Source organism: Mustela erminea, chromosome 1 (genome assembly GCF_009829155.1).
Source record: "Mustela erminea isolate mMusErm1 chromosome 1, mMusErm1.Pri, whole genome shotgun sequence".
NCBI lineage: Eukaryota > Metazoa > Chordata > Mammalia > Carnivora > Mustelidae > Mustela > Mustela erminea.
In genome coordinates, this window is record NC_045614.1 from 191413376 (window position 1) to 191429388 (window position 16013).

Genomic DNA, 16013 nt, shown 5'->3' on the forward strand with positions numbered 1-16013 from the left:
AGGCAACAAAACACTTAAGGAAATAAAAGCTCTTTCCAATAAAAAAAAAAAAAAAGTACATCAGAAAGCTTTGTTTAAAAAAAAAAAAAAAAAAGTCTTCCTCTACCAATTAGAGTAGGAACTACTACTGGAAAACAAAAAAGTAATTACTGAAATATAGTTTCTGATAAGGCATCTTGGCCCCTACCCTATAAAATTTAGAGAAAGGGATGTGTGAGTGTATATTGGAAAGGCTGCTTTCAAAAACAAAGAGTGTGTTCTGATGTTCGAATACGGGGAAACGCAGAAATTTAAAGGAACTAACAGAAAACAAACTACATGGGCATGAACCTACATAAGCTTTTATAGACAGTTTTATAGTTTTATTTATAGCATGAATAAGTTCATGCTATAATTTTGTTAAAATATCACAAATACCCCTATATAAATAATTTCCTCAGGTTTTTTAAAATTTTTATTAGCAATACATATTCTAATAGATTTAGTGTTCACATGCGTCTCAACATTTCCTGCCAATATACTTTGTCCTTTTTTCTATTGGACCATTCTTATTGATTTATCGAACTCTTCCTATGTCAAATATTTCAAATGAATTGCAAATATTTTTCCCTGATTTGGCACTTTCTTTTTATACCTACTCACAATTATCATTTGAAATATTAAAGTTTTCTACTTTAACAAAGTCCAATCCATCAATCTCTGTTAGTTTCTGTCTTTGGTTGGGCTATACTTATGAAAGTTAATTTAGCCCAATATTATAAATGATATTTGCCTATAGACTTTTTCTTTATAGTCCAAGGCCATTTACTCAATACCTACTGTGAAAGTAATTTTTATAGATGGCATAACTTTTTACAATTATAAAACACATATGCCCACTTACTTGAACATTATTTTATCAATCACTTACTATTTTCCCACTGATGTGAAAGACCATCTGTATCATATATCAGATTTTAAGTTTACAGAAATTATATAACCTTATATAATTATGAAATTATGTAAATTCAAGCATAACGACTAATTTTCTTCTTCACCATTATCCCCCAAAGGGATGGATGGAGGAATTGCTTTCTTATGGTTTCAGTGTGTAACATAACATGGTTTAAATGACATCTGAACTACATGGAAACTTTATTTTCTGGTTCTGAACTGTGTTTCAGCTTCACCAATCCATCCTGCAATGTGATAGCTACATTTCCATTAAAATTGCATCAGGTACTGGGTGGGTGCTCAAAACATCTGTTTAATGATTAGCTTGATATCTGGTTTCCCATTGCAGTGGTGCTACCACACTGAATCATTTTCACTGGCTTTTCCCTGTCAAAAATAAAACATTCATGACAGTTTTGCATGTGCTCATGTGCACGTAGACACACTCTTTCCAGAGATACACTGCTTTCCCAATGTCAACAAAGATTATAAGATATTTGTTCATTCCAAAGATCTGGTCACAAAGAAAATAACAGTTGAAAGCCATAAATGAGAGACTGAAAAGAACAGAATGTGGAAGATGAAATTACCAAATGAAACTTTCTTCTCTTTTAATTTGTTGCTAACGGAGTGAGAAAAGTAATGAATGTAAAAATGAAAATACACAGTGTGGGTATATATCACATGTACTCATTTTCATGATGGATATATGTATACATATAGGTATGAATGTATGGGCTAAATAATATGCTATCTGTTTTGTATTTATAATACACATAAATGTGCATACATACCCAACAAATATGAATGATTCGCATAAAATTTCAATTCTAGTCATTTCCTTAACTAAAAACTGAAAAGCATTTAAATCAAAACCAATTCATTTAGAGATGTTTTAAACCAATATCTCCCATTTACCCTCATTTTTATGGCACCTTATGTTGCCATTTTATGTCAATTTTGCCATATTTGAAACAGTCACCTTAAGAAATTAAACCTTTGACTAAGATCTCTAAAACTGAATTTGTGTCAATATGTGTGCATGCACAAATACTCACTTAACATAGAAAGCTCAATTGCAAAATGCATACATATATCAAAAAAGACAGTTCTGGGTGCCTGGATGGTGCAGTCAGTTGGGTGGCTGACTCTTGATTTTAGCTCAAGTCATGATCTCAGGGTCATGGGATCCAGCCCCACATTGGTCTCAGTGCAGAGTCTGCCTGAGTTTCTCTCCCCGACTCCCTCTGCCCCTTGCCTCCTCTAAAATAAATAAATAAATTAAAAAAAAAAAAAAAAAACTTCACCCAGAGGTTTTGTTGTCTATATATTTTGTTCTGTTAATAAAATCAATATATTATATATCTTGGTAATAAATATGTTTGTTTTCATTTGTTTGCTTCCATCTGAACTACCTAGTTGATATAATACACTGACAATTTGATACTTCACCAAAGTAAATGTAGTTACCAAAAAATAAAAATTAGGGGCACCTGGGTGGCTCAGTAGGTTAAGGCCTCTGCTTTCAGCTCAGGTCATGATCCCAGGGTCCTGGGATCGAGCCCCACATCAGAGAGAGGAGCTTACTTCCTTCTCTCTCTCTCTCTGCCTGCCTCTCTGCCTACTTGTGATCTCTGTCTGTCAAATAAATAAATAAAATCTTTAAATAAATAAATAAAATAAAATAAAATAAAATAAAAAATAAATAAATAAATAAAAATCAGTGAGTTGCAAAAAAATATATTATTTGATGAATCAAATAATTTAAAGTTGTCAATCAGTGGTACAGCAAGGTGAAAAAGAATGAAAATCAAAGTTCTCAAGGCCAGTGAACAACAATAATGATGCTGTATCCTGGGCATCAATCACCATCACCATAAATCTGTGATACCCATATTGCCAAATATTTCACATACAGCCTTAATGGTGATTAATAGCCATGCCAAAATCGTGAAACTGAAATGAGACTTCGTAGAAAAAGTGATATTCAAAAGCATTTTGAAAACTTATCATTCTACATCTGGAGATACCCCATTTATCAATGTTACTTTCACAAATCTTGATTTTATTTACCTGATATTTTGCAAATATTGTTTTAGTGAAATGTTCAGATGTGTAGACTACAGTATGTGAAACTGCTGAGTGACTATAAAGGAAATCTACAACAAATCTTGATGATACAAATTTGCCAGTAATGGCAGCAAAATGTAACTTACAGAGAATATCATTATCTTTCCCATAACCCTCAGCAGCACCACCCATTCTTCTCTTTAGATAATTGGTGTGCCTGGTTCGGTGCACCTGCCACCTCACCACACACCCTCTAGCCTGGACTTCCAATCAAACTGCATCTTACAAGCCTTTCAATGTAGGAGTTTAAAGCCACCACGAAAAATACGTACTTGTTGCAGGTATTGAAATGCCTTCCTTTGAAAATTCAGAACACACTATACTGAAAACAATGAATCTAATTTTTAAAAATTGCTTTAGAACACTGTGAACTCTAGAAATAAATTGTGCTGGGATTCGACAGCTTTCTTCATTTCAGCCTATCTCACCTACGTTCTTGTTATTTTTCCCCCACACAGTCACTGTTAACAATAATAGAGTCATTGTTAAATTTCACTAATTGATTATTCCACAAAATAACTTATTTCCACCACCTTTCTGATGCCTCTACTGTTCTGGTTTTATATAATCCTGGTTTTTTTGAGTGAGTTAGCTTTTGATTAAAAAGAATAAACCCTGACTTTTATTCTTGAAAAAGCTATTATTTCTTATTATAAGCTTTATAATGGCAAACATCCCCTAGATCTTGTGGTCATCCTAGAAAGAAAATCAACTGTATTGTTTTCCTATTTAATAATAAGATCTATGTCATTTGCTGTCCTCAAATCCAGTGCTATGGATAATAGTTTTCAACCCAGAGACAGTTGGTTGCATGAGCAACATGAGGAAGACAACCAGCAGTCTTATACCCACACTGAGACATGTCCACACACACTTGCTTCCACAGCCAAAGTAATACCATATGTCCTCAGTGATGTGGGTGGGCAAAAGTAACAGTTGGCCTGCTAAAGAGAGCCATATGTACAGGCAGCCTATCACATCATCCTTTTTACTTATGGTTGCTGAAATCTTAGTTGAAGTTCTTGTTCTCATGAATAGCATGGCTGGAGAAGATGCTTCCATAGTAGAAAAATACCATTTATTGTGCAACTACTATATCGTTGGACATGAAAGCAAAAATATGCATGTACATTACTCCTCTTCTTAAAAACAGCTCCATAAGCACCAACAGAGTTCCTTCTCCCAATCTCACCTTCCCTTACTAAAACATTTTGTATTTATGTGCCAAGGGACAAATGTGCAGTCTTTTATCAAAAACGAACACTCTAATGATGCTTGATTAATTCCATATTATACAAACCTCTATTTGTAGCTGGATATTCATAAAGTTATATTGTTTGACATTAAAAATGTTAAAGAAAAATAAAAATATTGTAAAACTTAAAAGTATTTAAATTAATTGTGGAAAGCAAGGAGATAGTAATGAGCAAACCTGCATTCCACACACGTTACTTTTTACAAGGTGAGAGAAAAACATGGGTTTTGGAGGATTAGAACAGCTTTGTACCTTAACAGGGGTTTCTTTGGAATTTCCACAACAGCCAAGACCATTCGGCTATTGTACTGATAATAAAATTTATAGATTTAAGGTCATTCTTAATACTGTGATCAGATAAGATAATTTACTTTTCTCCTAATGGCTTCTTTTTGACAAATGAGAGAGCTTTTAGGAAGGACAACGCTCCCTGCACAACAACCAGTAAAGCATGTCATGTTCATTCACAACATAATTTTAAGAAAAATGAAGGACAAACTTGTGAGACGGTGAGAATTCATTTGCATTAAATTAATTTGAGCAGGGCATTTCATGTTCCCTTTGGCAACGAGGGCATAGGGAAGGAAATGAATCCATCTAATACAACATTTCTCTTTTGGATTACAGAAAGATTTGAAAAGCTGACATGACCATCATTAAATTTCTCCTGGAAGTCTACAATTAGTGTATATAACTCATGAGATAAAATATTCACAATGAATATACGTGAAGAGCACCAGTTATTATGGAACTACTAAACGACATACCCTTGAATATGTCCTGAAAAGTTTTGGCTTTGTAAACAAGCACTAATTTCATAAATAAGAACTATCATAGATAATGTAATTTAAACTTAAGTCATCCAGATGATAGCCTCAACAGATAATGGGTTTAATTAATATTTTTGACCCTAGAAGAACAAATGAGTTCACTTACACTTTACTAAGATTAGAGCCAATAAATTTAAGGGATCAGCATCTGTTGTTGGAAAATTATCCATCAATATCTTCTAACGGATATTAAAAAAAAAAACCCAAATTTATACTTTTTTCCCCACAAGGAAGGAAGCACATTAATTTTCCCAAAGCACACAAATATTACTCCCCTTTGTGGTAAGCTGAGTAATGCCCCCCAAAGATATTCTCCTCCTAATCCCCACAGCCCATGGATGTATTACCTTACACAGTCAAAGGGACTTTGTAGATGTGATTGAATTAAGAATATTGAAACGGAGATCCTGGACCATCGAGGTGAGCCCAGTATAATCACAAAAGTCCTTGAGAGGGGGATGGAGAAGTTAAAGGAAGTTAGAGGAAGAGGCAATATGGAAACAGAAAGGACGGAAGCCATGCACTTGCAAATGGAGGAAGGGGCCATAAGCCAATGAATTCAGATGGCTACTAGAATCAGAAAAAGGCAAGAAAATGGATTCTCCCCTCAGAGCCTCCAACACCTTGACTTTAGCCTAGTGAAACTGATTTTAGAATTCTGAATCGGAGACAATAAATTTGTGTTGTTTTAAGCCATTAAGTTTGTGGTAATTTGTTACAGCAGCCATAGGAAACTAACATACCATTAAAATAAGCAAAAGAAAGAAAATGAAATAGTGATGAACTTGAGAGTCCTGGCAGTGGGGGATGGGAGGCTGAAAACAGGATTTATCTTGATAACTGTATATGCTACTTGCTTATCCCTGAGCCATATTATTAATAATCATAATCAATCAATATGAATCCACCAGTATGTCTAACTTAGAGATGAAAATTTTCTATTTAGTCTTCCTATAATCCCATGCAGAGAGTCTTGAGCAACCCTATATCTGATGGAGCGAACATCTTCATGTAGAAATCTTCCTGCTTAGCAGAGAAGTTATATCTGAAATTAAATCCTATTAGGCCAATCTGGGAACAATATGCAGAGTGTTCAAATATTACCTTTCAACAACACCACTAGGACAAAGTTTGTGATGCTACCTTCACAAAGAGAATCAAAGTTTGTTTGAAAGATTTTCAAAGTAATACTATAAAATCATGTCCATTTTTCCTCTTGTTAAAAATAAATCATTGCCCAACTCTCCATTATATTTATGCTAATTGGATTAAGTCCAGCCATAAATTATGCTACCACAAATAGGAAACTATTTAAATAGACAAGTCTCGGTGTTGACATAATGATAGTACACAACTATCAAGGATGGGAGGGAGTAAGTGTTTAATGAGATAAATGTGTCCCCTTTTTTGTCAAAACTTGTTTCGAGACTAGCTTGCTTCCTTTCATGCGCTTAAGCACAATAAAACTTGTGAGAACACCTCTTCTACTTTTCCAGGGCTTAATCAGAAGAGATGTAGGAGATGGGAAAGTTTTGTGCAAGACTGACATTGAATCTGAGAGGGGAAATCAAAAACTTGGAAATACAATGTAGAATATCCCCACAGTAGCATACAGGAGGGCAAGAAAAAATACTTACTGTCTACCATCCACCAAGTCCCTTACATAAAGGATTTTGTCAAGTTTCTTTAATGAACTGGCAACTCTTCAAAACTGGAATTTTATTTGCAATTTATAGATAAAGAAAAAAATCACAAAAAATCTTAATCAATGCCACACAGTTAGTAAAAGGTAGAATTAGGGTCAATATAACAGCAAGAATAACATAATAGCCTCACCTTACTTGGACCTAGAACAACACAAAGAGGCAAAACACGAACAAAGAACCTATAAATTAGATACTAGTAAACTCCCTATGTCATAAAAGCAGCATCTGAGGTGAAGAGAGGCTACACCATTTGCTTCAAGTTCATACAACTAGCAAGAGACCATTTCAAACTCAGATCTTGCAAGATACTTTATTACTCCAAGATGTATGTACACTATTTCCAGGATTAACTGAGATAAATCTTTTGTTAACTCTGACTGTCCAACAATAAGTATGCTATAATTTATCCTTACTCTTATTTAGTTTGCGAATTACTAAACTTCTTCCCTTGTCTTTTGCAATTTCACTTCTCATTCACATTACAGTTATCCATGAACAATAAAGTTCAACGCATGCATCTTTTTTAGTTGAAAATTTTGGAGCTCAAGTAGTATGTGGGACATCACACTAAACTGCTAGTATAGTTTGGAATGAAAACAAGGAATTTTTTCAGTCAGTAAAAAATCACTGGATTAATCATTCCTTTATATACAATATAGTTCGTTAAATGTACATTTGTATTAAAAAGCATAGTTTTCCTTAATTCTCCCTATGCTTAACACATTTAAGGAACTGGTTCAACAAATCAGAATAATTCATGAATTATATAAGAGAAAATTTTTATTCAATGACTTCTGCTTTTTCTTTCCTATCATGTAGCCCATTTTAAGAATCACAAGTTTGTCTTAAAGTCAACCTTCTAGCTTTCTCCCAGTTCCCCTACTTTCTCTTAGTTTCTCCTAAGTGGTGAATAAAGTGTGTTGATCCAAAGTTACCTTGGCATTAAACAATGCAGTGAAAATTGTAGTTGTCAATCATGTCCACTCTTCATACATCTCCACATTTTTTGCAGTAAATCTCCTCTAATGCTTCCTGCGCTATCAAGTGTCACCACAAAAGGAGGTAAGGAATGAATCTCATAATGTAAAACATAAAATGTTTATTCCTCTCCTTAGTATCCCATGCCTACTCTGTTAAAACGAGCAACTAAATGAACATGGCACTTTTAGAAAAGTGAAGTCTAAAATTTGACCTATATCTCTGCAAATTTTTATCTAAGAAAGCACGACCCAGTGGGGATCCTGTATGTGAAAAAAAGAACTCACTTTCATCTATGAATGTTCATGACACTCCAGTAGTAAGAACTGTTGCTGTTGCACCTAAACCTGCTTAGGACTCCTTGTTCTCATGCACATAGACAACACCCAGGGCTAAGCAGTGAGGGAGGGGGATAGGTACATCTCTGCCACTGGGGTGGGGGGTGGGATAGGGACAACTCTGCCACTGGGGTGGGAGGTGGGGGATAAGTACATCACCAGAGCTGTCTCAGCCTGTGCACAGGGCAGTCTAGAAATTCTAGGCCATTAATGTCCCCATTTCTTGGAGAAGCCCTTACTCAATGATGGAAATCACTCTTGCCCAGGAACATCCATAGATAAAGATGCACAATTGTCCTCACTCTTTCATGAGGGAGAAAATAATACATCTTTTCTTCTTATCTTCTTCTCTCCCTCCTTTCTCACTCAGCCTACTATCTATCTGCAAGAACTGCACAGGAAAAAAAGTCAGTCTTTGGCCACCACTATCAAGAGGACCCCTCCTCTGAGATGTTAAACAATGATGAGCTCCACACATATCCTGCCTGAGCTACTTTATAAAATCTGAAAGATTCTGAGATTCCAGAAAAATTACTATAAGTGCTCCTTTTAATGCCAGAACATGAAGGGAATTAGGTGGATGCTCAAGAGCCACAGAACTTATTATCTTGATTCATTCAAGAATGCTTGAGCCATGGGTGTACATGGAATCCTGCAATCAGAGGCAAAGTTAGTATACTAACCAGCTAACCAACTAACATATACTTAGTTCCCATATGCAACCATGTATGCTAGGTCCATCACAGGAAAAAAAAAAAATAGTTTCAAAGCACATGACACTCCAAGAAGTATTTAGGGCTCTTGCTCACCTTCTTCCCATACCCCTAAAGGCCCTCCTGAGCATGTAAACACACACAAATGCATCCTCCCGCAAAAATAAATTACAAACTGTCTATGCAACTCAAATGGCTTTCAAAGAGTTTAAGTAGAGCAGATAATTATCACTTAAGAATGAAAATGAATAAAACAGCTGAAACACATCTAAAGTTTTTTTTTTTTCCTCTCTCTGAGGAGTTAAAATGAGGCTTACTTTGAATCAGTCCATATCAGACAAAGCATCCACGGCATATATAAAGCTTTAATAAATTTTTATGAATGTGATCATGTATCAAAAAATAAAATTGTTCCATTTCTAACTTCCCCTTCTCATAAATCCTACACAGGCATACATTACCTGCCAATATTCAAGGAATCTATTCACTGTGAAGGCTGGGGATTCACTTTGAAAGCAAGTTGTAGCTGTGTTTCAAGTTCACACTAAACAGTTTTAAATTGCATCTAAATGGGGACTGTCTTCTATCTTGATTATAAGACATAAATTATTTCAAGAATACTCTTAGTAAATACTGAGTCTACCTTTCAAATCCACTCTTACAAAGGAAGACTCAAGGTCAGCTGTTAGAAGTTTAGGAGTTACTTGAAAGTGAAAACCATGTAAATCTGCATAATTAAATTTCTTTTATATAAAAGAATAAAACAAGTTTTAATAAATAACAAGGAAAAAATATGCAATATTTTACAAAAGACGTATTTGTATATCACTGTTGTAATAGTTTCAACTAAAAGCAGCTGTGCACTTTTTGGGAAAAGCATTGATCTTGAAGTTAAATATTCGAGGCTTAAATTTCTACTTTATTACATAGTAATTAATTGTAGAGACTTAGGAAGATTAATCCCTCTGTATTATAGTCTTTTCACCTGAAAAATGAACTATGACAGATCTTTCTAAACTGCTGTAAGAAATTAGGAATGGAAGAGATGAGAAAGAACGGGGTTCACAGTAGTAGACAGGAAGGATTTGTTGAATCTAAACAATGTTAAAGGGAGAAGAAAAGTAAAATATTAAATCTTAATTGCTAAAACTGTAGATGCATATAACTCAACTGAAAAGCCAATAAGCTCTCTTAAACACAAAATGACACTGGAGCCTTAAAGGGAATTTAGTAAATGCGTGAAAGATGTAAATTTCATCCCTCAATTTTGGTTCTGATATATACTCGCTAAACTCATAATTTATATGCTTCACTATTATTAAAATGCATGGTAGCCCACATGACTAATTGTATGCCCAACAATGCTACTGAAAAGTATCCTGCAAGGCCCATAAAGTAAGTATTGAATCTAAAAACAAAAACAGATACCCCAACCACTTAAAAGCAAAAGAGTAAAAAAAAAAAAAAAAAAAAAAGTCTTATGATCAGGATGATTAAAAGTTAGTGCTACTAGCAAGAAGGCAACCTCTAAACTAAATAAACTTGTAATACACCTTGGGAATTTTGCCACACACACACATAAGCAAATGTGAAGAAATTAGAAAGTTCTGTGGGAAATGTCCATAATTTCATTCCCAGAATTTCTTCAAACCCTTTCCCCACAGTCCTTTCAGAAAAATAAAGTTGTTCTTCTCTTAATGTGAACTCATCACTTTTCCCATAGCATTTCAGAATAAGAAATATACTTCCTGTCAGTCAGACACTTAAAAGTTGTGCTGTTAAAGAACTATTGGTAATAATTTTGGAACAATATGATAATATTATGGTAATAATTTTGGAACAAAGGCTGGAGAGGAAATGAGGGAATCAACATGGCTTTTAAGCTAAATTGCCATCACATTTCAGAGCCTGTCTAGAGAGCCTGAAGTTCTCTGCCTTTTAATAAGCTTGTGGAGAGTACTGAGCAAAAGAACATCCCATTCCTCAGAAGGTTACCCTCTGGTAAATCAGGGTGAAAGGAACACCACTCCCCACTTAGAGAGCGAGGCTGCCCTGTCCCAATGTATCCTAGGACTCCCTACTCTCATACCTTTGACTGGACTTGTAAAATTGGGCAGGAGCCATGGGGAAGGAGCGACAGAAGGACAAAACAGGCAGCCAGAAAAACAAATGACTGTCTTGAAAGCTTATAGATGAACACATCTAACACATACATTTGGGGATATTTTCTAAAATCCAGTCACTTCAGCTGAATTCTATCCGAATCCCCCAATCCTTGCAGTGAGGCTCGAAACTGCCCACCGCCCATCCGCCCATCCCCAGCATTTGCAGCCACGCCAAAACCAGTCTGTCATGACTTCGGATCATTTGTAAAGCGGGCAGTGTTGGGGGAGCTGAGCAAGCTCGCCAATTCCAAGCCTCTAGTTCGAGACCCCTCAGTACATCTCTCTGCTTAACTCACCTGGAGTCAGGTCTAGTAGGCAGCCTCCGCTCAGAGGGACGGGGAAGCAGCCCTGAGAAGCTCAGTGGAGTCCGCCTGAATAATGGAAGCAGTGCAGCTGAGCAGCTCCCCCCGGACCTGCTGCTCTAGCTGCTCCCAGATTTCTTCCACTCCCCACCGGAGCTGTCCTTCCTTTCTCCTCCTCCTCCCCGCCTGCCGCTACTGCACTCCCTCTTCCTGGCGGTGGCGCAGAGAAGAGTCCTCCCAGCCTCCCTCCTCCAGGCGCACTAGCTGTCCGTGGTGCTAATGAGGAAGCTCTGGGCTCCTCCCGGGGCGGGCAGTGCACGCAAGCCCCTTCGTGAGACACTGGAGTCCCAGGAGAAGTGCTGCAGATTTGCCTCGTGCAGTCACCAGAGAAATGGGCTGGAAGAGGTGACCAGCTATTCCCGGCTAGCATGCAACACCCCCCTTGTCAGTTTAAATAATCAATACCCTCAGACTTCTTCCTAAATATCTCCTGTAATTCACAAGTGCCAAAAAGTAAAAAAGGGATTTGAGAAACTATCTGTATTAACATTATTCTCTATGCAGAGACAATAACTTGGCTAGATTCTGAGACTGAAAAGTCTAAGAGGTGGTATAAGATTCGGTGTGGTTATTTGGGCATATTTGGGGTGTATTTGGGGCTCTTTAACCCAAACAAGCAATCTCCTAGTCGTAACAACACAGATTCCTAAGGGAAGTCAATGGATACTTATTAAATGCCAGGCTCTTTGTTTAATAGTTTCCTTTTCCCCCTCAATTAATCTTTACCACAATTTCATAAAGCAGTATTAGCAACTCTATCTTATAGTTTAAGAAGTAGAGATGGAGTAACTTGCTCAAGCTCACAGACATTCTATGTGTCTGAACCTAAACAACAACCGAAATCTGTATGTCCCACAATCTATACTTCGAGTGTAATGTCTTGCAGCATCTTAGATAATACTGTGCAGGTGAGCCAATAAAGATAATAGAACTATCAACAAATACACACCAGGAGGCTAATGAATCCTTTAAATCACATGGAGACTTGTAAATTAGTCAAACACTGCAAGTAACAACAATTCAGATGCATGCTAACCAGGTGATTAGTTAGAAAATAACAATAGTCAGAATTACAAAGGGTAAATAATGTTCAAAATCTTCAGAATGAATTGTCAGCCACATGTAAGTTGAATTTTCTGCGCTAAAAAAGGTCAAATACTGACTCTTTCAAGAACCCTATAATGGGCACAGTCTCTGCAAGGGAAAAAGTCCTAGTAAACCAACATCGTACTTGTTTCCCGTTTAGAATACACAGTTACTACTTCACATTGTTTAAACTATCAGCAGTCATTTATTTCAACTAACTTTATATAAAAAATTCATTACCCATTTAAGCATCCAGTATATTAGATAGAACTGACAGTTAAATTTACTTAAACCTATAGAAATAGAGTTAATAAAGTAATAAAATCGACTTCTTTACTAATACGTCATAATGTATTTCTTCCTCCGGGGAAGGATAAAATAGAGCATGAAATACTATAATGAGTTCTATATCTTCCTTTGTAGAGATAGAAGTGTTAAGATGTACAGTCAGATTTTTTTTTGAAGATTTTATTTGTTTATGTGACAGAGATCACAAGTAGGCAGAGAGGCAGTCAGAGAGAGAGGGAAGCAGACTCCCTGCTGAGCAGAGAGCCCAATGCGGGACTTGATCCCATGACCCTGGATCGTGACCTGAGCCCGAAGGCAGAGGCTTTAACCCACTGAGCCACCCAGGTGCCCTACAGTTAGATTTCTTAAAACCAAATCTATCCTGATTATTCATCCTATGCTTCATTCCAAAAATTATTCAAGGAGGACTTTATTTCTTCTTATTTTCAAGGAAATATGGAGGTAAAAGAGAAATCATTGGTTCATAGGAGGTGAGCAATCTTAAAGCAACTATGTCAACATCAAACACCAATTAACTAATTAAGAGTAAAATTTGCTCATTAATAGTCATAAAAGTCATAAAAGACTAACTCTGCAATCTGTGTTATTAATTTTATTACTTCTTCTAATTGAACATACAAATATATATTTTTCATCCTACCTAAATATTTATTAATATTGGCATAATAATATCATCTATCCTTCAATACTCAGGGTACATGTACCCATAAATCTTTCTCTGACTTGTCTTACAAGTAAATTTTCTTTCTTTGAATGTTAACCACACATTATGGTTTTCTTTGTAATGCTTATCCTCGATTTTTTATATTTCTGTCCAACTATAAACTCTATCAGCCATTTTACATAACTTTTTTATAAAATGTGTTGGATTGACAGATTTGTGCTAAATTTTCATATACTTACAAAGGCCTAATTATTTCTCCTTAAAATTTTATGTGTATATATTTCATCTGCTTAACTAGACAATAAGCTTCTAAAGGAGAAGGTTTTTGTCTGGATGTTATGTTTTTCATACATTATCAATCCTAAAGCTCTGTACCAGAGATGAGAGTAAAGCATTTGGTTAAACTTGATTTAGTCTTTCATTTATTCAAAAAAATATGTGCCCATGCTAATTTCTCTAAATCCTCTCTGCAAGATGCGGAGTATACAATGGTGTTCAAACTTGATATGGTCCTTGACTTTACGGCGTTTACAGAATAATAATGGAATAACAAATTTATGCATTCTTGCTGAATAAATGAGAAGTCTATCTGAACTTCTTGGCCAAGGCCATAACATGAAAGCGAAAGAGCTGCCTGCCTGAAAACACTAAAAGGAACTCTCAAGAGGGTCTCTCTGCTGAAATAGTACATCTCATTATGGAAATAATGAGAACAATTAGTAACTGTGCAAATGACAGCACACATGCATCTTTGTGGTTTCTGACCTTTTAGCTTTCTCAAAGGCAAGACCACAAACCTTTCAACACCATGAACAGTATTAATCTGAGCAGAGAATATAACACTTTCACATACTTTAGTCTATGTTTCCCTAAAGCGATTCTGATTTTAGCTGAGTCTCACAGATTTTCTGGTGAAGATATTTGTACCCAACAACTATCCAGTGATGTTTTCTTACCATGAGCCATCCTCACACTCTAATTCATTTCTGGAATGCCTGTTTGCCTTTAGTTTATGGTAAAATTCCTTATCTACTTTCACTGGTAACCATCACATAGGAACACATGTCTCCACATTTGATTGGATTTCAGCTTGCAAGTGTTCACCTTTATATCAGAAAAGAGAAGAGGTAATTAGGGAAAATACATTTGGAAGAATATCCAAGGGACCACAGAATCTCAGATCAGGATCTTTTTGAAATTTTAGAGATGGAACTGACAGCCAAGGCCCTAGAATGACTGAAGCAGCTCATACCTGATCATTTTTTATCACCAAAATTATCCCCTAAAATGTTTTTTTCCCCTAAACTGGTTTTAATTTCTTAAATCAATTTTATTTGCATACAGGTGTTCATGAAGTGGAGTTAGAAAAGGGAGTATAAATAAGTAAACAGGGGCACCTGTGTAGTTCAGTAGGTTAAGTGTCAGACTCCTGATTTCAGCTCAGATCATGATGTCAGGGTTGTAGGATAAAGCACTCTCCCCTTTGTGGGGCTGTAGACCTGGGTGTGGAGCCTGCTTAAGATTCTCTCTCTCCCTCTCTCTCTCTGCCTCTCTCTCTCTCCCTAATTTATTTTTTTTTTTTTTTAAAGATTTTATTTATTTATTTGACATAGAGAGATCACAGTAGGCAGAGAGGCAGGCAGAGAGAGAGAGGAGGAAGCAGGCTCCCCGCTGAGCAGAGAGCCCGATGCGGGACTCGATCCCAGGACCCTGGGATCATGACCTGAGCCGAAGGCAGCGGCTTAACCCACTGAGCCACCCAGGCGCCCCTCTCTCCCTAATTTAAAACAAAAACAAAAACAAACAAATAAATAAACAAAACAAGTAAGCAGTTGGGAGAAAAAAAATATTCCACAAAAAGTTTCTAGAAAAGGAAAAAAAAAACCTGCTTTTTCTGAATGAATCTCGAAAAGTTCATTAATTCATAACTCTATACATTGTCCATAGACTTAAAGCATAATATAAAAATGACATACAACTTAGCAAAGGACTGCTACAGGATCAAATCTTTAAGTTTTCCATACATTTTCTTTTCCTGAATAAAAGAGGCATTCATTTACATCTCAAAAAATAAAATGTACTGTGCTGATCCCCACATAAGAGAAATGGGAGCCTATGTCAGTGTTATAAAAGTGAGTTGTCAGGGGGTGCCTGGGTGGCTCAGTGGGTTAAAGCCTCTGCCTTGGGCTCAGATGATGATCTCAGGGTCCTGGGATCGGGCCCCACATCGGGCTCTCTGCTCAGCAGAGAGCCTGTTTCCCCCTCTCTCTCTCTGCCTGCCTCTCTGCCCACTTGTGATCTCTCTCTCTCTGTGTGTGTGTCAAATAAATAAATAAAATTTTTTTTAAGAAAAGTGAGTTGTCTCTAGAACATACTACAACCAACCATCTTCTCCCACTGGCTATGTAATTTTCACCCCTGGAGTCATGCCTTTGAATGTATCAGGGGGTTGCTACTAAAAATAAATATATTTGACAGAGGAATGGATAAATCTTTAGACAATTGTTTCATTCATTGAATTTAGCATGTGTCTATATATTCGTC

The 16013-nt window shown here is 36.3% G+C and overlaps 1 protein-coding gene across 1 annotated transcript in view; it reads right to left on the minus strand.

Moving 5' to 3' along the window:
• ROBO2 (roundabout guidance receptor 2) overlaps window positions 1-11459 on the minus strand; it is a 1682217-nt gene extending 1670758 nt beyond the window's left edge. Inside the window, exon 1 of the mRNA XM_032352363.1 lies at window positions 11345-11459. The gene's annotated coding sequence lies outside the window, so the exon portion shown is untranslated. The remainder of the gene's footprint in view (window positions 1-11344) is intronic.
• Between the last annotated feature and the right edge of the window lie 4554 nt (window positions 11460-16013).